Consider the following 26,608-nt stretch of genomic DNA (forward strand, 5'->3'; position numbering starts at 1 on the left):
GCCGGGACTCCCTGGTAGGTTCCGTGGGGGCGAGTGGCATCGGACCCTTGTCCGTCCCCGCTCTCTCTCTTGGTGCTTCGGCGTGGGTGAGCTCGGCTCCCACATCTGCCTCGGAGCCGTCTCCCTCGGTGCAGGTAGGACTTCTGGTTTCTTCGGAGCCTGAGCCTTCTCCATGTCCGGGCAGGGACGCCTTTGAGGTGATGAGGAATGTACTGGCCCCAGAATCAGTCCCACGATATACCCCACCGGCTCTTCCCCCCTAGGGTGCCTGCGTCAGCCTCTGCCTCCATGAGGCTCATTTCTTATGCAGCCGATGGAGCGAGTAGAGCCGCAGGCACAGGCGTGGCCCTAAGGAGGCACGTTTGGATGCGGCTATGTAACTTTGCGGAACCCTTCAGAGCGTCTTTCGCCAACACCCCTTTTGATGGTTCCTCTCTCTTTGGATCACAGGTGAAGGATACCCTTACCAGGTGTGAGCAGGAAGGCAAGACTCTCTCTGCCGTAGGAGTCCGTTTTTCCACTCCTTCCAGACCATATCCCAAGGGTCAGAAGAGTGGAAAGATGTGGTTCCAGAAGACCCAGGGAGCCTTGCTGAACACACGTGGTGAGTTTCTCTCCAGGGGCAGAGGAGGGAACAACAACAGACGCCGCCCTCGTAGCAGAGGGGGTCCATAAAACCAGGGCAGCAGAGAATCTTTCTTTGACAAGCCTTTCCAGCATCCCTGAAGGGTTGCCTGGCTGCCCTCCTCTGGAGGCAGTCGGGGGAAGATTATCGCTGTACCAAAGAGCCTGGCAAGAAATAACACAAGACAAGTGGGTACATTCCGTTATATACGGAGGCTACAGAATTCCTTTTGTTTACGCTCCTTTATTGTCAAACAAGTCCCTTCCAGACGTTCCACCCAATCTAAGGGATCAAGCAGTTCAGGAAGTTTCCAAACTGCTAAGAAAAAGGGCCATCCAGCAAGTCCCAGCAGACCAGCAAGGATCAGGAATTTACTCAAGGTTCTTTTTGGTACCAAAACAGACAGGGGACTGGAGACCTATTTTGGATCTCAGCAGACTAAACAGGTCTGTACAAAGAACGAAGTTTCGGATGGTCATGCTTCAGTCCATTTTGCCCTTCCTGGGTCAGGACAATTGGATGTGCTCCATAGATCTTCAGGATGCGTACTACCATATCAAAATGGACAGGCGCTCCAGAAGATTCCTGCGCTTCCGGCATGGAGCCAGCCATTATCAGTTCAGAGCTCTGCCCTTTGGTTTCGCCACAGCCCCCAGGGTGTTCACCAAGTGTATGGCAGTAGTTTCCGCTCACCTGAGATGGCAAGGATTCCAGGTGTTTCCTTATCTAGATGACTGGCTCCTCGCTGCTACCACGAGGCATCACCTTCTGCAAGCCAGAGACTATACTATCCAGACTAGGTATCACTATAAATTTTGAAAAATCTGCTTTGTCGCCTTGTTAGTCTATCATCTTTATAGGCGCAAACTTAAATACAAAGGATAGCTCAGCCAGCCTTCTACCAGACAGGGTGTTAGCCATTCAGCGGCATGTCCAAGTCTTGTTACAATGCAAGAAAATTCAAGCCAGGTTTGTCCTTCAAACCCTGGGTCTCATGGCAGCAGCAATCATACTCATCCCGTTGGCACGTTTTCACATGAGGATCCTCCAATGGCTTCTTTTTACCCAATGGTCCTTCCAGCAGCTTCCCATGTCTCACATAATTATCATCACAGAAACATGCAAAAAGCACCTTGCATGGCGGATGGTCTCCTCATTATTTCCCCTGGGCAGACCATTTGTACTTCCCCCTCCAGTTGCTACGGTGACCACGGATGCCTCCCTGATTGGGTGGGGGGGGGCATTATCAGGGCAGAACAGTCCAGGGTACCTGGCAACCTCAAGAGTACCATCTGCACATAACCGTCTTGGAAATGAGGGCTGTGCTTTTAGCGTTGCAAGCTCTTCAGGACACTCCTCCTACCGGGACAATTGCAATTCAAACGGACAATATGTCAGTCGTATGGTACATCAACAAGCAGGGCGGAACCAGGTCCTACCCCCTATGTCGAGAAGCACTCAGACTCTGGCAATGGGTGATCTCTTCCCAATGGTTTCTGACCGCAACACACATCCCTGGGAAATCCAACGTCATAGCAGACAGGCTGAGCAGAGCTATTCTCATGCCTCACAAGTGGTCTCTGAATCAAGTAGTAGCGGACCAAATCTTCTGCAAATGGGGGCAACCTTGCTGCGACCTCTTTGCTATCCCCTTCAACAGCAAATGCAGCAACTTCTTCTCTCTCCTACCACATCCAGAGCATTCTCCCAGAGACGCTCTAGTCCACGATTGGCCACAGGGATTTCTGTACGCATTCCCTCCCTTTCCCCTAATTCCCAAGCTGATTCAGAAAGCTACCGTATTGGGTTGCAGAATGATCCTCATTGCTCCGTACTGGCCTCAACAAATATGGTTTCCATTCCTTCATCATCATCTTGTCGAGCAGCCTTGGACTCTGTACCCAGCTCCAGACCTCCTGATCCATCAATCGGGCGGGCTGCATCATTCCCTACAATCTCTCAACCTCACAGCTTGGTTGCTCCACTTCCAACCCTAGCCAGGCTTCCTGATATCTCCCAATCGGTGCGTGAAATCATTTTATCATTGCACAAGTCTACCACTAGAAAAACTTACGCTAGTAAGTGGAAACATTTTTCTTCCTGTGCAGAGGCCAAGAATATAGACCCCTTTTCAGCCCCTGTTCACCACATCCTGGAATTTCTTGCGGAGCTCTTTCATTCTGAGTCCGCTTCTGCTACAATTAAAGTGCAGTTGGCCGCAATTTCAAATTTTCACATTGGCCTTTCAGAAAGTAGCATAATGTCTCATAAGCTTTGTAAGGCCTTCCTCAAAGGAACCACTCTGCTCAGGCCCCCAATTAGGGATCCTCCACCTCCGTGGGATCGGAATTTGATTCTATCCTCTCTAATTTTGCCACCCTTCAAACCTGCAGCTACCTGTCCTTTGAAGTTATTATCTTGGAAAACACTTTTTCTGGTAGCAATTACTTCAGCGAGAAGAGTATCCGAACTGCAGGCTCGTTGTATCCATCCCCTGTACCTAGTGTTCCACAAAGACAGGGTTGCTCTTAGGACTAACCCTTCCTTCCTTCCTAAGGTCTCTTCTGAGAATAATTTGAACCAGTCCATTGACCTTCCTGTATTTTTTCCTAACTATTCCAGGAGGGCATCAGTTAGATGTTCACAGGCAACTGCGCTTTTATTTGCATAGGACTAAGGACTTCAGAAAATTGGATCAGCTTTTCCTCTCTTATGCAGAGGGCAAACAAGGACTACCAGTATCAAAAGTAACTTTATCTAGATGGCTGACTTCTACCATAACCCTTATTTATCAGCTGAGGAAAAAAGAATTGCCTGTTAAACCTAAGGGCCACTCCACCAGAGCATTAACCACTTCTGTTGCGTTTCAACCCAGGTTGCCCATGGAATCTATCTGTGCAGCGGCCACTTGGGCAAATCCTCATACTTTCATCTCCCATTATAAGCTGGACGTGGTTTCCAGGAGCAGAGCTGATTTTGGTTCCACTGTTCTGAAGAGTATGTTCCATTGAGTCACCCAGGATATTAGGTGCTAGGGACGCTGTCCCAACCAGCAAGAATGAAGACGAGATAGACAACTTAACATAAAGAAGTTATGTACCTACCATAACGTTCCATGTTAGTTGTCTCCTCTCGCCTTCTTTCTTGCGTCCCACCCTCCATCCCCCTATCTTACTAGACCGAGAAGAGTTTCTCTGTGGATCTTCACTGGCTGAGTCTTCTCTGACTATCCCACTCTACCTAGTAGTCTCTATAGTCGGGCTTAGGTATGATAGGATAGGATACCTTCATTACTCTGTCTGATGTTAGTCTCACCAAACGAGATCTGGCTTTCTAGCGCCAGGCATCATGGGATATGGGGAGACCTTGAGCCAGTATGTAGCTCTCGAGTTTTAGAAGATGGCCGAGTCAGAACCGAAGATCAGCTCCGAACCCAACCAGCAAGAAAGAAGGCAAGAGGAGACAACTAACATGGAACGTTATGGTAGGTACATAACTTCTTTTTACTTCTCCAAAAGTTTTAGGTGGAATATAAATACATTCTAGCTTAATCTTCCTCCCTTTCCAGTAACTCCTTGCTGCCAAAAATCTACCATTATTGTTGACTTCCCCCTCTTGTAACACATTTGGAGCTCCTTTAGCAATTAGTATAAGTACTCTCATTTACCATTGTCCCTGATATTCTGCTGAATATCCGTCATAGTCTTTTCATCTGATGTTATCAATTTTCATTTTATCCTTGAAGTATGCGTTCGGCTCTGATATTGGAACTGGCTTGGCTGTAACTACAGCTTGCACCAACCAAAAACTCTCAAGCTTCACCTCTACCCACAATCCCTCTTCCCTAATTACCCCAGATCTTGTTTGCTGCTTTTCCGGACAGTTGCTTATCTTGAAGGGTTTGATTTCCCTCTGCTTTTGGGGAGAGCTCTCGAGTTTCTATTTTTTGCTTGGGTAATCTTTTTTTTGTTTTCTTCAAGTTCTTTCTCCATGTGTGTGTGTCTGTGTGTGTCTGTGTGTGTCTGTGTCCATCTGTGTGTGTGTGTGTATGTGCTTTCCAGCCTGTAGTTTTCTGATATGGCTGAAAAAGCTAAGGTCCCTTCTGGCTTTAAAAAATGCCAGAAGTGCAGCCACAATATTTCTTCTTCGGATTTACACTAACTATGTTTACTGCTTGGGTCCTGTGCATTTGCAGGAGGACTGCAGCATCTGCCACGGGTTCAGTCATAGAGCTCTTGCTGAGAGAATGTAATAAGCTTGTCGTGAAGGCTTTGATTTCCCTCTGCCTTTGGAGAGGCCATATCTGCAACAGATAAGAGCAAGACAGATGTTTCTTCCCCTTCTTCATCATCTTTGGAGAAGGGTAAAAAGAGGAGTTAGTCAGTTCCACTTTTTTGGTGGGCACTGAAATCTAAGAACCTGAAATCCTCTGTTCCGAAAGGCTTCTCGGAACCAGAGGTACCTGGCTATAAATCCTTGATTTTGACAACTTCCCCAGCACGTACTTCAGCCACTATCACAAAAGCTTCAACATCGAAGGCTCCAGTATAGGAAAGTTTAACTGCTTCTACTTTGACGGCACAGACTGTCGATGCAGTGTTTTGAAACTGAATCACAAGAATTTTTACCTAGGGCTATTTATTCCCCATCTGTCGACCCCTTTGTGGGTGAGCTACCAAAAGCTTTTCTTTGACCAAAAACATCACTACATGTCATCGATCTGTTCTAGCAAGTCTTTCAGAGCTCAATGTGAGTAACATTTTGTGGGCAAGAGGGCTTACAGGATCTCCTTCAGCTCTAACCCCCTCTGGGTCCAGGAGCCGAGCAATGTCCTTCTATTCTCATGTTGCAGTATTCTTACTGTGAGAATCTGTGTCTCAGGGGACCCGAACATCTGCTCCTATGCAAAAGCTTAAGCCTGGTTGCTGTTGGTGTATGGGACATCGCATGCAGGGCCATAAATGTGACATCTGCATGCACAGACTCAACTTTTTGGACAGTCAAATGTCAGATCGACTGCTTCGCTCCTCTTCTTCTTCGAGATGTCTAAAGTTAAGTATCCTGTTGGGGAAATCTTATTATTGTCTTAGCTTGAGCTTAGGTTGTTGCCTGTTTTCTTAACCGATGTCCGCTAGGAAGGTGGAATGTAGATGCGGAAGTCAAATTCCGCACAAAGACTCCCATGAACTTTACTTGTTCTGTTTAGGACAGGAACATGATCATACCTCCTGTACCATCTGCCAGTCATTTGTTCCCAGAACTCTCAGAAGCCGTCTGGCTGCCCTCCATTTATACCTTGAGAGCCAGAGGTTAAAATAACTTGTTTACTAATGGATCTGGAGTTGGCCGCCCAGGCGGAACTACCAGAAAAGAAGGCCAAAGTTTCCAGGCCTACCACTTCTGCACCTCCATGGTCTGATGCCCCGCAAACCACTGATATAGGGGTTGAGGGACATCCGCTAGAACTGGCACATTCAGCGACTACCATTGAGGAAGCCGCTTATGAAGTACTGGTAGGCACGTCCGCGGAGGTTATTCCTATGCCGGCTCTTGGCGAGGTCAAGGGGGAACCAGACTCCACTGGATGACCATCCGCAGTCCAGGATTCCAAATCCTCATCCATAGGGCCAGATCCCTGAAACTAGGCCATTAGCATCTACCAAATCAACTCCTTTAAAAAAGAAACAAAAAACTAAGCATTTGTCTGCTCCTTCTGAGGCATAACCAGACTGGCAGTCCTTTTCACAGTCCTTGCTGCAGGCCTTCATGTCCCTTAGGCCTTCAGTGTCCACAGCACCCACATTGCCTGTACTAAGCCACAGGCCTGCCTCAGCTTCCTCTGTCCTTCCTACCCTCTGCCAGGAGGAAAAAGCTTCTTTCTCCTCCTCAGATGACTCACTTGCTTACTCAACCCAAATAGGTTATCCTTTGGACTACTACTCTTCAGATGAGGATTCCATTGAGGGAGACCCCTCCCCCCGAGGACATTACATTTGGAGAAACTATTACTAAAATGAGGGAGTATTTTAAGTATGATACAGCCTACATGACTGAAACTCAAAAAGGTATTTTGAGCTATTCCAGGTTGAATCACCCTCCCCATCAGCCATTCCACTGGTGATTCCAGCATACCTAGATGCATTTTCTTCAGCCTCAAAGAATCCTGATTCTCATACTCCTGCTCCCAAGAGACTGGATCATTTCTATAAGGTCCCTGACGACCACATATTTCTTGTAAAATCCCTATTGGCGGACCCTGCTGTGGTAGCAGTGGCCCCTGGCAAGCAGTCACGACTCAGTACTTCCTCATCACTCCTGCCTTCAAAGATAGGGTAATGGACAGGCTGGAAAAAAAGACATATACCTTCTCCACTCTAGCATTTAGGACAGTCCATTACCTGACCCTCATGGTGAAATGTGCTCTACATTTGGTACCCTACTATCCTCGTTATCTCACTCCCCGAACAAGACTCAAATAGCATCTACGCTGTCCCTGGCATCTCAGGTAACCAGACACACTATAAAATGCAGCTATGGTGCAGCAGAGGCCTCTGCAAGATCTGCAACATCTGCTTCTGTTTTACGCAGATATGGCTTAGACTCCAGCCCCTGCGTGAAGACTTTAAAGCAAAACATCTGATGTTGTTAATCTTCTTTCCATTCATCACTGATGGGTTCGGTTCTGAGCCCTCGGAACCGAGTCGGCCTTTTTACCAAGCAAGTGCCAGCCAAAAAAAAAAAACTCTCGAGCTAAGTCTCTACCCCGAACGCCCTTCTCCCTGTTACTTCAGATCTTGTTTGCCGCATAGCCATAAAGCTGCATTTCAGCCAAGCTCTCAGCTAAGTGAAACTTTATTTTATATTTGTGTGAAAAACTTTTGATAGCTTCATATTTTGTTAAGCAATTAGTATTTCCAGTGTCTTTTTTGTCTAACCTTGTTTTTTTCCTCACTACTCTACCGGTTGTTACCGTTGGTAAACTTTTAAGTACCATTGTTGGTACGGCCTTTTCTCTCTTACCCTTGTGGCATTTCTTCAATACCATAGTTGGTATTGTCTTTCCTGTTTAACCTATTAGCTTTGGCTTTTAGTAAGGTGTTTCTTTTTTTCTCTACATATCAGTGTGTTGCTATATTTGTGACTTCTTTGAACGGTGTTTGACTTTGTTCTAGTTGGATTATACGGCTGGCCTGTGGTGTCTTTCTATCAAAATGTCGGATAAGAAGGGTACTTCAGGTTTTAAGCATTATGCTTCATGTAATGGCAAGTTACCTAATAGTGATTCTCATGATGACTGTGTATACTGTTTGGGAGTGCCTCACCTTTCAGTGCAGCCTCCGTGTGACATTTGTCAGAGTTTCAGTCAACGCACTCTTAATGAGCGGAAAAATAAACTGATCCTGAAAGGGTTACTCAAGTCTCCCTTCTCAGACCCATTTCTGCGATGGAGGTCTCAACCAGACTTACTAAGGACAAAAAGAGATCCCCCACTGTTACTTCACCATCGGGTGATCAGAGCAAGCCTGGGAAATCGGTTATCTTTGGACCATAAATCTGCCTGTACAGCTCTGTCTTCCTCTGCTCCGAGCATCTTGAAACCTTCAATACCGGTGCCAGTTTCGGTCCTGCCTCCGGCACCAGTCATAGATCTTACTATGCCTATTTCGACTTTGGCACTTGTGGCCACTTTGTCTCGGGGCACACCTTCAACTACTTTATTAATTACCATTTTGGAACCGACCTTTTCAGCTCAGAGTGCCACTTCGGCACCAAGCATTGTACCAACTTCACTAGATTTGACCCCTTTACTTCCGGTCTCGAAAGTAGAGATTTTGGTGCCAGCAGACTTTGCACCATGGACCCGATACTCCCCTTCCGTAGATCCGTTTCTGGGCCAGGCGTGTCGCCCTTTCATTGAACGTCCTGACTCCCTGTCCGGAGTATCCAAAAGATCCACCAGGAGCCTGTCGGAACATGACGTGGTGTGTCTTGTGGTCCAGCTGTTGTTAGCCAGGGGGATACCCACACTATCTAAGACCTATCCACCTGCAGGACTTGGGTTGTCTTATCCACGGATCCCATCTTACACTCCTCCTTCGACCATCTCGGCCTCCTTCGACCATCTTGGTTCCGAAGCCTTCTGCTCTGACATCTTTCTTGGAACCCATCATCTCGGCATCTACGGTGCATCTCACTCTGGCTCCAAGTTTGTCCCTTTGGTATTCGGATCCCTCTCAACTGGTCCTTCCTCAATCTGGGGATTGGGGTTGGGTGCTTTGGCCCGGGGTACAGAGCAGTCTTTCTCCTCGGTTCCATCCTCCTCGACGCCGATCCTGCTTGAGGCTCCACCCATGGGGGTGAGTTTGTTGGAGCAGGTGTGTGACCCCGGTCCCGAGGTTGTCTTTCTGTGTTCAGGCTACCATCCCTCTTTGGGCGGACCTGCCTTCTGCCCGATGGAGAAGGCTCGTGCTTCTGGCAGCACTCCTTTGATGTTGGAACCCCAGTTTTCACCCCCTGAGCTACAGTTGTTACAGACCACCCCCCAGGACACCAGGCAGAGAAGCCACAGGACACCCCTGTTCAGGGTACTCGCTCTTCTGAGTCCTCATCAGAGACTCCCACTAAGGAGCCCCCTCGAAAGAAGACTTGCAGGAGGAAGCATATGGACTCACCTGAGGAGTCCTTAACGGAAGACACGGACTACGATGATGGCGAAGGGTCCCCGCGGTCACCTCCTGATTATGTCTCCTTTGGACACATCTTGGAAATTTTAAAGTACAGAGGTGACTGGAAGCCCTCCAACCCTTCGTCCGAGGAGTCCGTGTTCCTGCAGGCTTTTCGCACCCGGGCTTCTACCTCTTGGGTGACCCCGCCTGCCGATGAGCTTGTCGTGCAGTGCGCTTTGAAGAACCCTGATTCCATTGAGGCAATCCCTTGGAGAACAGACAAAATTCTTTCCCCTCCCGAGGAGAACCCGCATTGGTCCAAAGGGTTACCAGTTGATGCTATGGTGGGGGCAGTGGCCACAAAGAAGGACTTGGTTGAGGAAAGTCCCGCTGTCCACCACCCAACAGGGAATCCCGGGTGGTGGACAGACTTGGGAAGCATGTTTTTGCATTAGGGACCTTTGCTATACGGTCCCTGAATTATTTGGCACATTTTATGAGGCTCCAGAGGGACTTGATCTCCGAACTCTCTGGGACGCTCACAGAACAGTTGTCTGACAAGGTCAGGGACAAAGTGGCCTCACAACTCGCAACCCTGGAATCAATATCCAACTCGTCCATGAGGTTGCTGTCACATATGACCAAAGGGGTGGCTAGAGCAGCGGGTTTGGGCATTATGAGGCATCATGCCAGATTGCGAATTTGTGACCTCGTGGATCCCTTCAACTCTTCCTTTCTGATGCTTCCATCGAAACTTCGTCCCTTTTTGGCCCCAAAGTGAAGGACACGCTAGCCAGGTGTGAGCAAGATTGAAAGACCCTGTCTGCCATAGGCCTACGGTTTTCCAACCCTCAACGTACCTTCTCCAGGAATCCAAGGAGTGGAAAAATGTGGCGTAAAATATTCTCAGGGGCCTTTCCGTGCCGCACGTGGTGGTGATGTCCCCAGGGGCAGAGGGGGTAACAATTACGGAAGACGCCGCTATATAGGCAGAGGGGGTCTTTGTAACCAAGGCTCCAGGGACTCCTTCTCTGGACAGCTTTATCAACACTCCTGAGAAGCAGCCCGATTGCTTACCTCTGGAAGCAGCCGGGGGTCGTTTCTCTCTGCACCAAGCTGCCTGGCAATCTATCACCACTGATCGTTGGGTGCAGAATATCATCACCAAAGGTTACACCATTCCCATTTCTTGTCAGCCAAATCTTCCAAGAAAACTTCTAGACATTTCACCCAGTCAAAGGGAAGAAGCAGCTTCAGAGATTAAAAAAAAAAAAAGAAAAAAAAAAAGCTGTCTCAAAAAAGAGTCATCCAACCAGTCCCACCAGACCAGCGCAGATCCGGATTTTACTCAAGATTCTTTTTGGTGCCAAAAAAGACGGGACTGTAGACCCATTTTGGATCTCAGCAGCTTAAACAAGTCTGTCACCCAAACCAAATTCTGGATGGTCACGGTTCAGTCCATTCTTCCCTTTTTTAGAGAAGGCATTTGGATGTGCTCTGTAGATCTCTGGGATGTGTATTACCACATCAAGATGGGTGTCCAGGAGTCTGCTTTGCTTCTGGCTGGGGGCCCGTAATTATGAATTCCGTGCCCTGCCATTCGGTCTCTGCACCCCCAAGAGGGTTCACGAAATACATAGCAGTGGTCACAGCTCACTTGAGACTAAAAGGATTCTGGGTGTTTCCATATCTGGACGACTGGCTCCTCAGGGCCCCCACCGAGCATCTTGTGGTAACAGCATTGCATTATACTGTCTCTCTGGCAAAATTGTTGGGAATAGTGATACATCCTGTCTGGTATTGCTCCTAATTCGCAGACTCCATTGATTGAGGCTTCAATTCCAAATGATACTCTCTCAAAAAAAAGTCGCAGCAAGGGAAGTTCTTCAGGCCCTAGTCTCTATGGCAGCTTCAAGCCCAATAGTGCCTCTAGCAAAGCTACATATGCGGATCCTGCAGTGGCTCCTTCTTTGTCAGTGGTTCCCAAGCTATCACCCCCTTTGTTACCAGATGCAAATAAGCAATTCCTGCACACAGGACCGCCTTTGGTGGATGAGGCCAGATGTAGAACTTTGGAGTCGCCCATTTCAATCCACTCAGCCCACAGCCATTGTGACCATGGATGCTTCCCTGATCGGGTGTGAGGCTATTTCCAGGGAAAGACTGTCCAAACCACATGGTTCACCTCAGAGGCCCACCCTGCATATCAATGTTATGGATCTGAGAGCTCTGTTAGCATTGCAGGCCTTCCATTTGGCTCTCCCTACCGGGACAATTGCAATTCAGTCAGACAATATGTCAGTGGTCTAGTATATTAACAAGCAAGGAGGAACCAAGTCCTACCCCCTATGTCGAGAAGCCATGAGAATTTGGCAGTGGTCGATGGCTTCCAACTGCTTTCTGATAGCAACGTATATCCTGGGGAGCTCCAATGTGATTGCGGACAAACTGAGCAGATGCATGCTCATGCCTCATGTGTGGTCTCTCAACCCCGAGATGGCATCAGAAATCTTCAACTACTGGGACCAGCCTTGTTGTAAGCTTTTCGCCTACCCCATCAAACAACAAGTGCAGCAGCTATTTCGCCCTACTTCCCCCAGAGGGGGAGTAACCAAGGGACGGTCTGATCTACGACTGGCCCACGAGACTTCTTTACGCTTATCCTCCCATCCCCCTGATTCCACAATTTCTAAAGAAAGCTCTTCAGTTGAGATTCAAGGTGATCCTCATAGCCCTGTTCTGGCCTCGACATGTTTGGTTCCCCTTCCTTCGGCCTCACCTAGTATACCCGCTGTGGATTCTGGACCCTCTACCAGATCTGATTACTCACCCCCAAGGGTTGAGTCACCCTAATCTGTCCAGTCTTAAGCTGACAGCTCGGTTTCTCCAGTTCTACTAGTTGCCAGGCAAGCTAATTTCTCCTCGCCTGTTCAAGACATCGTCCTGGCCTCTCATAAACCATCCACCAGAAGACTATCAGGATAAATGGAAAACGTTCTGCATCTGGTCCAAGGATAACATCCTAGACCTGTATTCGGCTCCAGTAACTACAGTGCTTCAATACTTGACTACGTTTTTTGATAATGGAGCCTCTGCCTATACCGTATGGGTACATCTAGTGGCAATTTCCACAATGGTATCGATGGCACCCCTCTTCTTTCATTACGCCTGCAAAGCTTTCTGCAAGGGGACCTCTCATATCAGGCCTCCTGTCAGACAGCCCATGGAACCTCACTCTAGTCCTTCAGTCTTTGACTCAAAAACCTTTTGAACCTACTGCGGTAGTCATCACGTCTGCCAGAAGGGTCTCGGAGCTGCAGGCATTGTGTATCAAGAGGCCCTATCTGGTCTTTCATAAGGACAGAGTATCACTTCAGATGAATCCATCCTTCCTTCCCAAAGTTGTTTCTGAATTTTCCATAAACCAGACTGTTGATCTACCAGTGTTCTTTCTGAATTTTGCCAATAGAGGAGAGTACTGCCTTCACTCTTTAGACGTACATAGACAACTGAGATTCTGCCTAAACAGGACCAAACTTAACCGCAAATCGGAACAGCTTTTCATCTCTTTTTCTGGACCCAGAATGGGAGAGGCTATTTCCAAAGTTACATTATCAAAATGGCTAAGGGACTGCATACGTGTCATCTATTTCCTCAGTAAAAAACCTATGCGAAAAGTTAAAGCTCACTCCACTAGATATATGGCAACATCTGTAGCTTTCCATTCCAGGGCTTCCATGGGTGACATCTGCGCAGCAGCTACTTTGGCCAAACCTCATACCTTTATCAATCATTACAAGTTGGATTTGGTGTCCAGAGGGAGAGTTGCCTTCAGCTCAATGGTACTCAGGAATTTTCTTCCATAAGGGCCGCCCATGGACTGCAAGGTAGCTTGGGATTCTGTCCCATCAGTGATGAATGGAAAGAAGATTAACATCATCAGATAAAGATGTTATGTCTTACCATAATGTTCCATCTGTTGTTCATCTTCTTTCATTCATCACTTCCCATCCTCCTTCCCCCTCCAGAGGCTCCTGGGGGATGCTTTGGGTCTAACTGGTGCCCTAGGGTATTTGCGCAGAAGTGGCCTCGGCTTTACTTTTTCTCTAGCAAACTCGATGTGAGGTAACAGGGAGTAGGGCATTCTGGGTAGAGACGTAGCTCGAGAGAGAGTTTTTTTTTTTGGCTGGCGCGAGCGTGGTAAAAAGGCCGACTCGGTTCTGAGGGCTCAAAACCGAGCCCGTCAGTGATGAAAGAAGATGAACAACACAGATGGAACGTTATGGTAAGACATAACTTCTTTTTTGGACGCACCCCTGGATAATAAACTCCTGATGTTCATCGTGTTACCCTGCTGCAGTCATCACACTAGGGTTATCCTGCCGTCAGGCGGTCCCGCAGTCGGCCCGAATTCCAAAGTCATGGTCCGGCGTCGGTTGCTGTCGCTTCTTCCCTGATGTCAGTGCGCCAAAGGTATATAAGAGGCATCTGACGCCATTTTCTTCAGTCTTTCTTGCCACGCGGTGCCCGAAGCAGAAGCAGTTCGCAAGTGCCGGTCGTCCGACACCTGAGATTTTCGATTTGAATTTCAGTCCGAAGTCTTCAATAAAGCTAAGTACCCCATTGGGGAACATTTTCTTGCCTCAGTCCGATGTCAGAAAAAGTTAACAATTGCATTTCTTGTGGGAAGCAAATACCTCATAAGGACTTCCATTCCTATTGTATTTCTTGCCTAGGCCCAGACCATGACGTCACAGGTTGTCGGTTTTGCTCTAGGTTTAATAAACGAACTATAAAATGCTGTTTTAACTTCGCGCGGCATTACTTTGGTAGGAAATTTAATTATATCATGCCATCAGAGCAGCCGACGACCGCCATACATAAAAAAACACAAGAATAAGGACAGACAGCATAGGAACAAGCCAGACTCTGAGGCCTCAGCTGGGCCTGTCGCCGGTTCTCCGGTTTTCAGTGAGGCGCCTACGCAGCCCCTGACGACCGCAGAACTGGAACCCCAGACAGCTGCGGATTCCCAAGCGGAGCCTACTAGGCCGACGCAGCCATCTACCGACACCAAAGCAGAAGTAGACACTGGTGCAGTGGAAACGCCTTCGGTTGCAGAAGGTATCTTCAGACCGACTACTCTCACCATTAAATCTTATGATAAGCTTAAAACTCCTTTAAAACCTAAGAAAACTGTACATCAGTCTACAGTTCAAGGCCCCATGCCTAAGAAACAGATGCTTAAGATGGCTGGAGATTTGATTACGCTTATCAGGGGTTCCCATCCCCCTCCTGATAAAAGACCAAGACAAGAGGAGGGGATTGTGCATCCTCTGACCAGGTTTCGCTCTCCTCAGATTCTTCTGAGGAACAGGATTACACTTTTCCACCTTATGAAGACTCTGATGCTGAAGACTCTATTCCCTCAACATCTCCCCCTGAAGACTACTCCTTTGGGGAAACTTTACATACCATGAGGGAACATTTCCACTGGGAAGGCCAAGATTACTCAGATTCTAAGAAAAGGCTCCAAGAGTTCCTTTTACTACCCCAGCACAGACCTCTAGCTATCCCTCCTGTTTTAGATATCGTGGATCATGTTTACTTGGAGTCTAGTTTAAATCCAGACTCTCTACCTCCTGCTCCAGCCAAACCAGACAGATACTGCAAAGTACCTGACTCACACACATTCCTTTATAAAAGCCCTGTAGCTGACCCAGAAACAATTTCCCAGGGTCCTAAGGGAGCAAAAGCTTCTATGGCTAAAAATCCTGTGCCCTCTGAAAGGGATTCCAGAGCCCTAGATAGATGGGGAAAGAAAATATACACCTCAGCAACTCTGGCTATGAGAGCATTAAATTGCCAGTTTCACATGTTGAAATATCAGCAATTCCTAATGTCTCAGTTAAAACAAAAAATAAGCACACATTCAGAACAGTCTGAATTCAAGGAAATGCAGGATCTGTTGCATGCAGCTGAACAGGTGGGCAAACATACTTTACAATGCGGATTCGATTCATTGAAGCTTCCTGTAGAGCAGCTGTTACTGGCTCTGTCATACGTAGACATGCTTGGTTAAAAGAACAAACCCTCCCTGACCATGTTAAAGTAAAATTATTGGATGCACCTTTACAGCAGGATGTATTATTTGGTGTCAAAGCAGAAGAGGTTTTAAAGAAAATGGAGGATAAGGCAAAGTCTATGCAAACGGTCAAGGATTTTTTGCAGGTACAACCCCCTCGTTTCAGCAGAAATTGGCCAACAAAAAACTGGTCCTTTCCAGCTTCAGACAGATCACAGAGGGGCAAATACAGATGCCCAAGAGGCAGAGATCAGTCACAGGGGCCCTTACAAACCTCACCAATGGGGTTCTGCTACCCAGAAAGGAGGAGAAGACAGGCCCCAAGCTAGCAGAAGACAAACACAATCACTCTGTCCTCAAACTACCAAGCAAATCTCTCCTGGCAACTCCCTTGGGAGGAAAACTAGCATTTTTTGCAGACAGCTGGCACATCATCACAACAGACAAATGGGGCCTAAACGTTGTCTCTCAAGGATACAGATTCCACTTTCATACCTTACCAAGGATCAAAGGAATGCCAAACCTGCCACCAAATCAATGGGCAGAGGCACAAAAACAAATTACAGCTCTCATGGACATGAGAGCCATTCAACAGGTACCTACACAGGAGCAAGGACAAGGATTTTACTCAAGACTCTTCCTAGTCCCAAGAAAGGACAAAGCATGGAGACCCATTCTGGATCTTTCAATTCTGAACACCTATCTGCAAGTACCAAAATTCAAGATGCTACCACTACAGCAGCTTCTTCCCATGCTGGGCAAGAATGCTTGGCTAGTCACTTTGGACCTCAAGGAGGCATACCTGCATGTCCCTATCAGACAAAATTGCAGAAGATACCTCCACTTCATTGCAGGTTCAATGCATTATCAATTCTCTGCACTGCCCTTTGGCTTATCTACTGCGCCCAGGGTCTTCACAAAATGCCTGGCACCAGTAATTGCATATTGCAGACAAAGAGGAATTCAAATATATCCATACCTGGACGACTGCCTTATTCAAACAGAAAGCAAGGACATTCTTTTAAAGCATCTGGCATTTGTAAAACAACAACTAAGTTGCCTAGGGTACACAGTAAATGAAAAGTTAATCAAAACTAGTGCCCTCACAAAACATAATATTCCTGGGTGCCAGCTTGAATACAACGGCCGAGATGGCTTATCTCACGCCAGACAAGCAACGACAGCTGATTCAATATTTCTAAATAATGGCAACAGACCCAACTCCCTGCAAGAAAAATTCTGCAGGCCTTGGGATTCATGGCATCTTGCATACTACTAATACCATTTGCAAAACTGCATATGAGGAAATTACAGTGGTACCTGAAAAGTGTATGGACTCAGCACAGCCACAGCTTGGAAACAATGATACCACTCATTCCCTGCCTTCAACAGGAGTTTCTATGGTGGGCACAGGCATGTCACCTCAACAAGGGTCAGCCTTTCACCTTACCCACAGCCAGGCAAACTATGACAACAGATGCATCGGACTATGCCTGGGGAGCACACATGGCAGGGCAGTGCATTCAGGGCAAATGGACTTCAGATCAGAGGCATCTGCATATCGATCAAAAAGAAATGCTAGCAGTACAGAATGCCCTAACAGCTTTCAAGGACCTTCTACACCCAGGACAACTAATAATAAAGATGGACAATACCACAGTAATGTGGTACATAAACAAGCAAGGGGGCAAACATTCCTACCCTCTATGCAGGCAAGCAATGACCTTGTGGAACACTGCACTGTCTTACCAGGTTCAGTTACAAGCACAATTCCTGCCAGGAAAGAAAAACACATTGGCAGACAAACTAAGCAGAATCATCATGGATCCACACGAATGGAAACTAGATCCACAAGTATTTGCAATGATAGCTCAAAAATGGGGACACCCAGACATAGATCTGTTTGCAAGCCCCCACAACCACCAACTTCAAAAATTTTGCACAAGGACCTTCCATCCACTAGCTTGGAAAGTGGACGCCCTCTCATTCAGTTGGAAAACATTAACAATGTATACCTTCCCTCCACTGCCTCTTCTAGCAAAGGTACTGCTAAAAGTCAGATTAGAGAGGCCACAAATGATACTCGTTGCACCAGACTGGCCACACCAGAATTGGTATCCAATTTTAAGGAACATGGCCCATGGCCCACCATGGATTTTGCCACAAATTCCTCACCTGCTCACCCAGCGAGACAATCAGATTCTACACAGCCAGCTCAAGACTAAATCTGGCTGCATGGCAAATTACCTAAACAACCAGCCAACACCTTTATCCAAAGCTGTTATGGATGTCATTCTGGAGGCCAGGAGACCCAGCACCAGGAAAACTTATTCAGGCAAATGGAAAAGATTTTGCGCCTGGAACCAGGCTAAAGGCCTAAATCCCCTTGATCCAGACATCCCTCAGATTCTACAATGTTACACAAAGGACTTTCCTTTTCATCTATTAAGATCCACGCCTCAGAAATTTCAGCTCATTACAGCACGGATTCTCCTTTATTCTCACATCCACTCCTAAGACAGTACCTCAGAGGGGCTAAGAACCTAAGACCGCCAAGGAGAGCTCCAACACCTACTTGGGATCTCAACTTTGTTCTGGAAAAGCTTACACTGCCACCCTTTGAACGAGCTTTTTCAGCTGATTTAAAATTTCTTTCATGGAAAACTGCCCTACTACTAGCAATAACCTCAGCTAGAAGAGTCTCAGAGCTACAGGCACTAATGGCAGTGGAACCTTTCCTCATTTTTCATCAAGACAGAGTCTCTCTACGAACTAACCCTTCCTTTATGCCAAAGGTGGTATCCAGTGTGGACCTAAACCAAACCATTCCCTTGCCCACCTTCTTCCCAAATCCCCAGAACGAAGGAGAAAGACGCCTGCACTCTTTGGACATTCACAGGCAATTACGTTACTACTTGGATAAAACTAAGGCTTTCAGAAAAACTGACCAGCTCTTTGTAGCCTATGCTACAGGATCACAAAGAAAAGCTATCTCAAAACAGACCATTTCTAAATGGATAGGGCATTGCATACGTTTCTGCTACACACATCATGGGAAACCAGTACCTGCTAACATTAGGTCCCACTCCAGCAGGGCTACAGCTACATCAGCAGCCTTTTTAAGGGGAGTGCCAACCAAGGATATTCTGGAAGCTGCAACTTGGAGTTCAGTGCACACCTTCACCAAACACTATCACTTACCTCTATACTCTTAAGACTAGAGCTGGTTTTGCCACTGCAGTTTTGCAGGGCCTACTACCTTCTTCTAACCCTGTTTGACTCCACCTCCCATCCTTAGCTTTGGGATTCAACCCAAGTGTGATGACTGCAGCAGGGTAACATGATGAACATAGTACAGTTTTGTACCTACCGTAAAAGTAGATGTTCGAGTGTTCACCCTGCTGCAGTCCAGGTTACCCTCCCTCCATCCCCTCTGAACCAGCTGAACTTATCTCTCCCACTCTATCCTGTACTACCTCTATGGTGTATTTGTTTATGCCTAAGGGTTTTGTTTTATTTATATATAGCTATATGTATATATATATTTTGCCTACCTATTGGGGGCACCTGACATCTGGGGCAAGAAAAACTGAAGAAAATGGCGTTGGATGCCTCTTAGGGAAGAAGCGACAGCAACCGACGCCGGACCAAGACTTTGGAATTCGGGCTGACTGCGGGACCACCTGACGGCAGGATAACCCTAATGTGATGACTGCAGCAGGGTGAACACTCGAACATCTACATTTATGGTAGGTACAAAACTGTACTTTTGGGCAACAGTCTGCAGACCTGTTTAAAAGCTTACAGAAGAAGAATAAAGAACTCCAAGACCTGAAACACCTACTGGTCTCCCAGTACTGACGTTTTATTGGACTTATCCTGCAAAGACCTCCTTTGTCAGGATAGCCCATGCTCCAGCCACCCCGTCAGCCCCCAGATATAGAAAAGGGGCCAGGAAGCAAACCTCCTCTAACACAGCCACTTCTCAGCCCCCCAACAGAGGCAGCCCTTTCAGGATAGATATAACGAGTGACTGTCTCAACCACCTTCTCCTCTCATCCAGCCTCTCGCACCGTCTTCCCCTCTGGAGAGAAGTCACTTCAGACCACTAGGTCTTGACAATAGTGGAAAAGGATGCTTCCTGTTTTTGCAGGAAAAACCCATCCCAGTAGGCACCCCCCCCCTCCAGAACCAATTACACCTAATCCCTCACATTATCCATGACCTTCTTGTTCAGGGAACCATAGCACCTCTTCCACCAGGCCTAGAAGGAAAAGGATTCTACTCCAGGTTATTCCTGGTACCAGAAAAAGGACTGTCCTTGGAGGCCCATACTGGACTTATCCTTCCTAAACCTCTTTCTGAAGGTCCCTTCCTTCAGAATGCTATCCCTTCAAAGCCTGCTTCCACTATTGCCACCCAAAGCTTTCATGGCCACTTTGGACTTGTTGGAGGCTTATCTTCACATCCCCATACACCCAAACCACAGGACGTATCTGCACTTTGCTGGACCCTGTTCGTAATTTCAATTTACTGCCTTGCCCTTTGGTTTATCCACTGCAGCAAGGGTCTTTACAAAGTGGCTAGCCCCAGCCGTAGCCTACTGCAGGACTAAGGCATTCAAATCTACCCCTACCTAGACATCCTCATCCTTACAGAAGGGGAACACGCACACAAAAACCATCTTTCCTTTTCCATGTCTCTGCTCCAGAGGTTAGGATTCACACTCAACCTCACTAAATCATGCCTGTCCCCAGCACAGGACAAAACCTTCCTGGGTTGCAGGATAAGGACAGACCTGATGAAGGCCTTTCTCCCTCAGGTCAAGATAACCTTCCTGGTCAGCCACTTCCAGGACCACCTCCTAATCAGCCATCTGTCAGCCAGACAAATCATGTGCCTCCTAGGACTAATGGCAGCCACCATCTCCAAGCTGTCACTAGCCAGGCTACACAAGAAGAAGTTCCAGTGGTACCTGAAGAATGTGTGGTCTCAACACAGCCATCCACTGGATGTTCAGATATCCCTCCTTCCATGCCTAAAGACAGAATTGAAGTGATGGATTCAACAGGTACAACTAAACCCAGGCCTAACCCTGCACTCCACCACACCAACTCAGCTAATGCACATAGATGCCTCAGATCTAGGCTGGGGAGCAACCATGAATGGCCTCAAAGTACAAGCTCTAGGGGAGCCATCACTCCAGAAAAAGCACATCAATGTAAGGTAGATGACCGCAGTCCACCTTGCTCTGCAGGCCTTCTCCCACTCATAAGACCTGGTCCCTTACAAATCTTCACAGACAATACCACTGTAATGTGATACATCAACAAGGGGGGGTGGGCAGGTCTTACCTGCTCTGCAGACGAGCAATGCAAGCTTGGGAGTTAGCCTCTCGAAACAACATTTCACTGCAGGCAGTCTACATCCCATCCCAGGACAACCATTAGGCAGGTGCTCTCAGGAGGTCATTCTCTCTGCATCACGAGTGGATGTTGCACAGAGATGTATTCCTAGACATTGTCCACCAATGAGGCACACCTCAATTAGATTTGCCTCCCCCCAGAACAGACAGCTGAAAATGTTCTATGCCAAGGAGCCTTCTTTACTGGCTTGGAGAATGGACGCCTTCACCATTTCATGGAAGGGACTGTTTGTGATTGCCTTCCCAACCTTCCCTCTTATTCAGAAAGTTCTCCTAAAAATCAGGAGGGACATGCCATAAATCTTGCTGGTGAGCACCCCCTATTGGCCAAGGCACCATTGGTTCCCCCTACTTCAGTCCCTAGTCAAGGGCAATCATCACAAGTTGCCTCACAAAGTGGACCTGCTCACACAACAGAAGGGATCTGTCATTCACCCGCACCTGGAGATTCTTTGCTTAATCCTCTGGGTGATAAACTTTACTTCCCTTCAGGCACGGAAACATTGAGGATGTGCTATCTATCCTGCAGGAGGCCAGAGAACCCAATACCAGGAGATCCTACGTTTCCAAATGTGAAAGGTTCTCCAAATGGTGTCTCCAAAGACATAGGGACCCCTTTCAAGCGGATGTTCCCATACTTTTAACATGTGTGAGCTCATACAGTCAGACCTGTCATACTCTTCAGTGAACGTGCACTTATCTGCCATCTTTGCCTGCTTACCTCTGGAACCCCTCTTCTCTCCATATTGGATTTTAAACTATTCCTAAAGGGGGCTCTGCAATTAGTCCACCAAAGAAGCCTATCCCGCTGCCTGGGACCTAAACTATGTCCTAGAAAAACTACTTGCACCATTCGAGCCAGCCAGCTCTGCCTCCCTACAAATGTGCACATGGAAAACAGTCCTACTGCTAGCCCTTGCATCAGCCAGTAGGGTTTCAGAATTACGGGCACTTATGGCATCTCCACCCTACACTGTCTTCCCCAAGGATAGGGTAACCCTGTGCACCCAACCCCTCCTTCATGCCCAAAGTAGTCCATGAACTATTACTAAACCAGTCCATTCATTTATCCACCTTCTTTCCATCTCCTAAAAATGACAGTGAGAGAATACTACACTCCCTGGATGTCCACAGACAACTAAGGATGTTATGTTGTCCTATCTCACCTTCAGTCTTGATGGCTGGGTTTGGAACCAAGCATCAGTTCCGACTCGGCCACATGCTAAAGTTCGAGAGCTTTTACTGGCTCAATGCTATACCCTATCCCATGATGCCTAGCGGCAGATACCCAGATCTCATTTGCTGCTTACTGGTTCGGAATTGCTTTTCGCTGGCTCAGGCTAAGTCTTTGATTTATGTTTATATTTTTCTATTTTCTTGAAGTAAAACATAAAATTTCTCTAGTTCATTGGAAAGTTGATTTCTCTTGGCAGTTTAAGTGCTTAGTGTTTGTTTTTCACTGATTTTTAGCGTTGGTTTTGTGGGCCGTCGTCATCTCAGGCCTCTTCTACCCTATCCTCGTCTAACTTTAAGTTTGTCCTGAATGAATCCGTTTGAGTTAGAGGATTTGATTTTTGCCCCCTTTATTTTAGCCCGTTTTTAATTAGAGGGCTACCTTCCCCTTTTTTTCTTCCCTTTTTGTGAGGTTTCATTATTTAAGTTAGAGATGTCTCCTCGGGCTAGAGGAGATCGTGTAAGTTAGAGACTTCACCTCTAGCGTTTTTCCTCCCCCCTATATATTAAAAAATAATAGTAAACAAACAACTTTTTCTTATAATTGTGTTTTGTGCTTTACTGGACTGTGTTAGGGCTGCACCTTTTGATAAGCATTCTTTTTCATAGTACTGGTTAGTTGTTGACTAATCCTTAGCATGTCTAAAGCTTCTGCAAAGGAAGTTAAACAATCTGGATTTAAGAAGTGCGATTCGTGCACACAAAATGTCTTTGACTGATGGGCACAATAGTTGTGTTTACTGTTTAGGCACCGTTCACCTGCAGGATTCCTGTTCCATCTGCCATGGTTTCAGCTCCAGGGTCCTGCAGGAACGCAAAAATAAACTTCTATTGTCGGGATTATTGAAGGGACCTTTTGATGAGGCCATCTAAGGGAATCTGGTCTCTAAATCCTCTAAAGTCCACTAAAAAATCTGCTGCTTCGGCTTTGGTTTCTGAGCCGATTAAGAAACCAGAGAAACATACTGCTTCGGATCCCAAGGTTGTGAGGTCCAAGAAGTCAGTCTCTATCGGTTTTGCCTGCTTTGTTGGAGCCGATTTGGAGCTGGTCCCCGTCCTTGGAACTGGTCCATTTGATGCCACAGTCACCCCTTCTGCAGTTGGTGGCTGGTAGCCATAGATCCTCCACCCTTTCCTCTCGATCTTCCAGGAGTGTCTCGGACAATGATGCGGAGCAGGTGGTCAAGAGGTTACTTCGGACACCAACCTTAGCAAAAATTCTTTTGAGCCCAGCCCAGAAGGATGTTGAGCCGGCAACCATATCTGCCTTGTCTTCTGATGTTCTTCGTGTTTCACTGTTGCAGTCATTACATTAGGGTAATCTGCTGGCAGGTTGCCCTCAGTTGGCCTGGGTAACAAAGTCTTGGGTCCTGCGTCGGTTGCTGTCTCCTCTTCCATGATGTCAGGTCGTCAGGGGTATAAAACATGCAGCCGATGCCATTTTAATCAGTCTTTCTTGCCGCGCAATGCCCAAAGCAGAAGCAGTTCGCAAGTGCCGGTCGGCCGACTCCTGAAATTTTCATTTTTGAGTTTCAGAACCAAAGTCTTCAACCTAAAGCTAATTACCCTGTTGGGGAAACTTTTTCTTGCTCCTTACCGATGTCAGTAAAAGTTAATAATTGTATTACTTGTGGGAAGCAAATACGTCATAAGGATTTTCATTTGTACTGTATTCCTTGCCTAGACCCTGACCACAACGTGCCTTGCTGTCGGTTTTGTGCTAAATTTAACCAATGCACTATTAAGCGTCTGTATATTTTTGCTTCTAAATACTTTGGCTCAAGATTTAACTATCCTGAAATGTCGTCGGTTAGCAATCCGAATACCGGAATTCACAAAAAACGCAAAGAAAAAGACAGACCGTCGAGGTCCAAAACCGACGACGAAGCTTTTCCTAAGCCAGTCGCTGGTTCGCCGGTACTCAGTGAGGTGCATTCGCAGCTCCTGATGCCTGCTACTTTTGATTTGCAGGCCCTCTACCGAGACCCATTCGGAGTCCTGTATGCCGCGAGATTCTTCAAGTATTGAACCCGTGGATGTCTCTCCCTTGGATGGGTCCAGAGCCACTGAGCAGGCTCCGGCTTCTGAGGGTGTTTTCAGGCCTAAAGATTTGTATATTAAACCAACGCCATCATTAAAAACAAGGCCAAAACCAGCTTCTATGTCTAAAAAACTGATGCATGAGCCACATATTCAGGCCCCTATGCCTAAAAAACAAATGATCAAAATGGCTGTGGATTTAATTACCTTGATCAGGGGTTCCCATCCCCCTCCTGCTAAAATGCCTAGGCAAGGCACAGATTATGAATCTTCAGATCAGGTTTCCATTTCTTCTGATTCCTCTTCTGATCTGGAATTTTCTATTCCCCCTTATGAGGACTCTGATGCAGAAGAATCCATCCCTTCTGCTTCTCCTCCTGAGGATTTTTCTTTTGGAGAAACTTTGCATACCTTAAGGGAACATTTTCATTGGGAGAGTCAGGATTTTTCAGAATCCAAAAAGAGGCTTAGGGATTTTCTTCTTCTTCCTCAGCATAGGCCTTTGGCTATTCCTCCTGTTTTAGACATTGTTGATGATGATTTCTCAGAATCCAGCTTGGCTCCTGATTCCCTGCCTCCAGCTCCTAGTAAGCCAGACAGATATTACAGGGTTCCTGACTCCCACAAGTTTCTTTTCAAAAATCCTACTGCTTACCCTGAAACAATTTCTCAGGGTCCCAAGGGTGTTAAGGCTTCTACTGCTAAAAATCCTACCCCTTCTGATAGAGACTCCAGGGTGCTGGATAGATGGGGTAAAAAGGTTTATACGTCTGCAACCCTGGCAATCAGGGCTTTAAACTGTCAATTTCATATGCTTAAATATCAACAGAATGTCATGGGCTTACTGATACAGAAAATTATGTTGATTTCTGATTGTGTGGAAAATAGAGTTACAGGTTTTATTGCATTCAGTTGGAAAGCATACTTTGCAATGTGGTTTTGATTCCTTGGAGGCCTCTTGCAGGGCCACCGTAACTGGGTCTGTGATAAGAAGGCATGCCTGGCTCAAGGAGCAAAATCTGCCTGATCATGTTAAAGCTAAATTGATGGATACTCCCTTACAACAGGACAGCCTGTTGGGTAATAAGGCAGAAGACATTTTGAAAACGATGGAAGACAAAGCTAAATCTATGCAAACTGCAAAAGATTTATTACAAGTGCAGCCACCCAGGTTCTGGCCTACTAAGAATTGGTCCTTTCCAGTACCCAACAGAGCCGCTCAGGTCAAACCCAGACACTCCAAAGGCTCCAGGTTTCAGTCACAAGGAACTTACAGAACAAAACAGTGGGGTGCCTCCACCTCCAAATCTGGAAGTAGCAAAGCACCCCCCTACAGTAAACACTCTCAATGACTTTCCTCTGCCATTTCCAAGAACTTATCTTTTGGCAGCCCCTTTGGGGGAAAACTAGCATGTCGTGCTCGAACTTGACATCTAATTACCCAGGACAAGTGGGTCTTAAATATAGTATCCCAGGGATACAGATTTCATTTCCACACGTTGCCAATTCCAAACGGATGGCCAGATCTGCCTCCAAATCAGTGGGCAGAGGCCCAGAAACAAGTCATGTCCCTCATGGATATGGGGGCTATTCAACCAGTACCAGAAAAGGAAAAAGGACAAGGTTTTTATTCAAGACTTTTCCTGGTACCCAGAAAAGACAAATCATGGTATCCAGTTCTGTACTTATCCATTCTAAATACCTTCCTGGACATTTCAAAATTCAAGATGCTGAATCTACAACATTTACTGCCTATGCTAGGCAAGGATGCCTGGTTGGTAACTCTAGACTTAAAAGAGGCTTACCTGCATATCCCAGTCAGGGAATCTTGCAGAAGATACCTCCGCTTCAAAGCAGGCTATTTACATTACCAGTTCTCTGCACTGCCCTTTGGCTTATCTACTGCACCCAGCGTCTTCACAAAGTGCCTGGCAACCAGTGATTGCATTTTGCAGACAAAGAAACATTCACATTTATCCTTATCTGGACGATTGTCTAATTCAGGTGGAAAACAAGGACACTCTTCTACAACATCTGGAGTTTGTTAAAAGGCTTCTAACATGCCTAGGGTACACCATAAATGAAAAGAAATCACAACTGGTACCCTCTCAAATAATTACATTCCTGGGTGCAAGCTTGAATACAACTGCCCAGATGGCTTACCTCATGCCTGGCAAACAAATTCAGTTGATAACATACTTCAAACAAGTGGCCACAAAAACCCAGCTGTCTGCAAGACAAATTCTTTAGGCTTTGGGGTTCATGGCTTCCAGCATTCTACTAATTCCATATGCAAGACTGCATATGAGGAAACTTCAATGGTACCTAAAAAGCTTATGGAGACAACATTGTCACAGCCTGGAAACAATGAATGTTATGTAGTCCAATCTCGCCTACATTCTTACCCGTGGGTTCGGAGACTAATGTCTGCTCCAACTCTGCCAACTTTTCTAGCCCGAAGTCTTTCTATTGGCTGGGCTAAGATGGTATCCCATGCTGCACTGCTGTCTATCCCCAGATCTCGTTTGCCACTC

This window comes from Protopterus annectens, chromosome 2.part1 (assembly GCF_019279795.1).
Source record: "Protopterus annectens isolate FY-2018-M chromosome 2.part1, PAN1.0, whole genome shotgun sequence".
Lineage (NCBI taxonomy): Eukaryota > Metazoa > Chordata > Ceratodontiformes > Protopteridae > Protopterus > Protopterus annectens.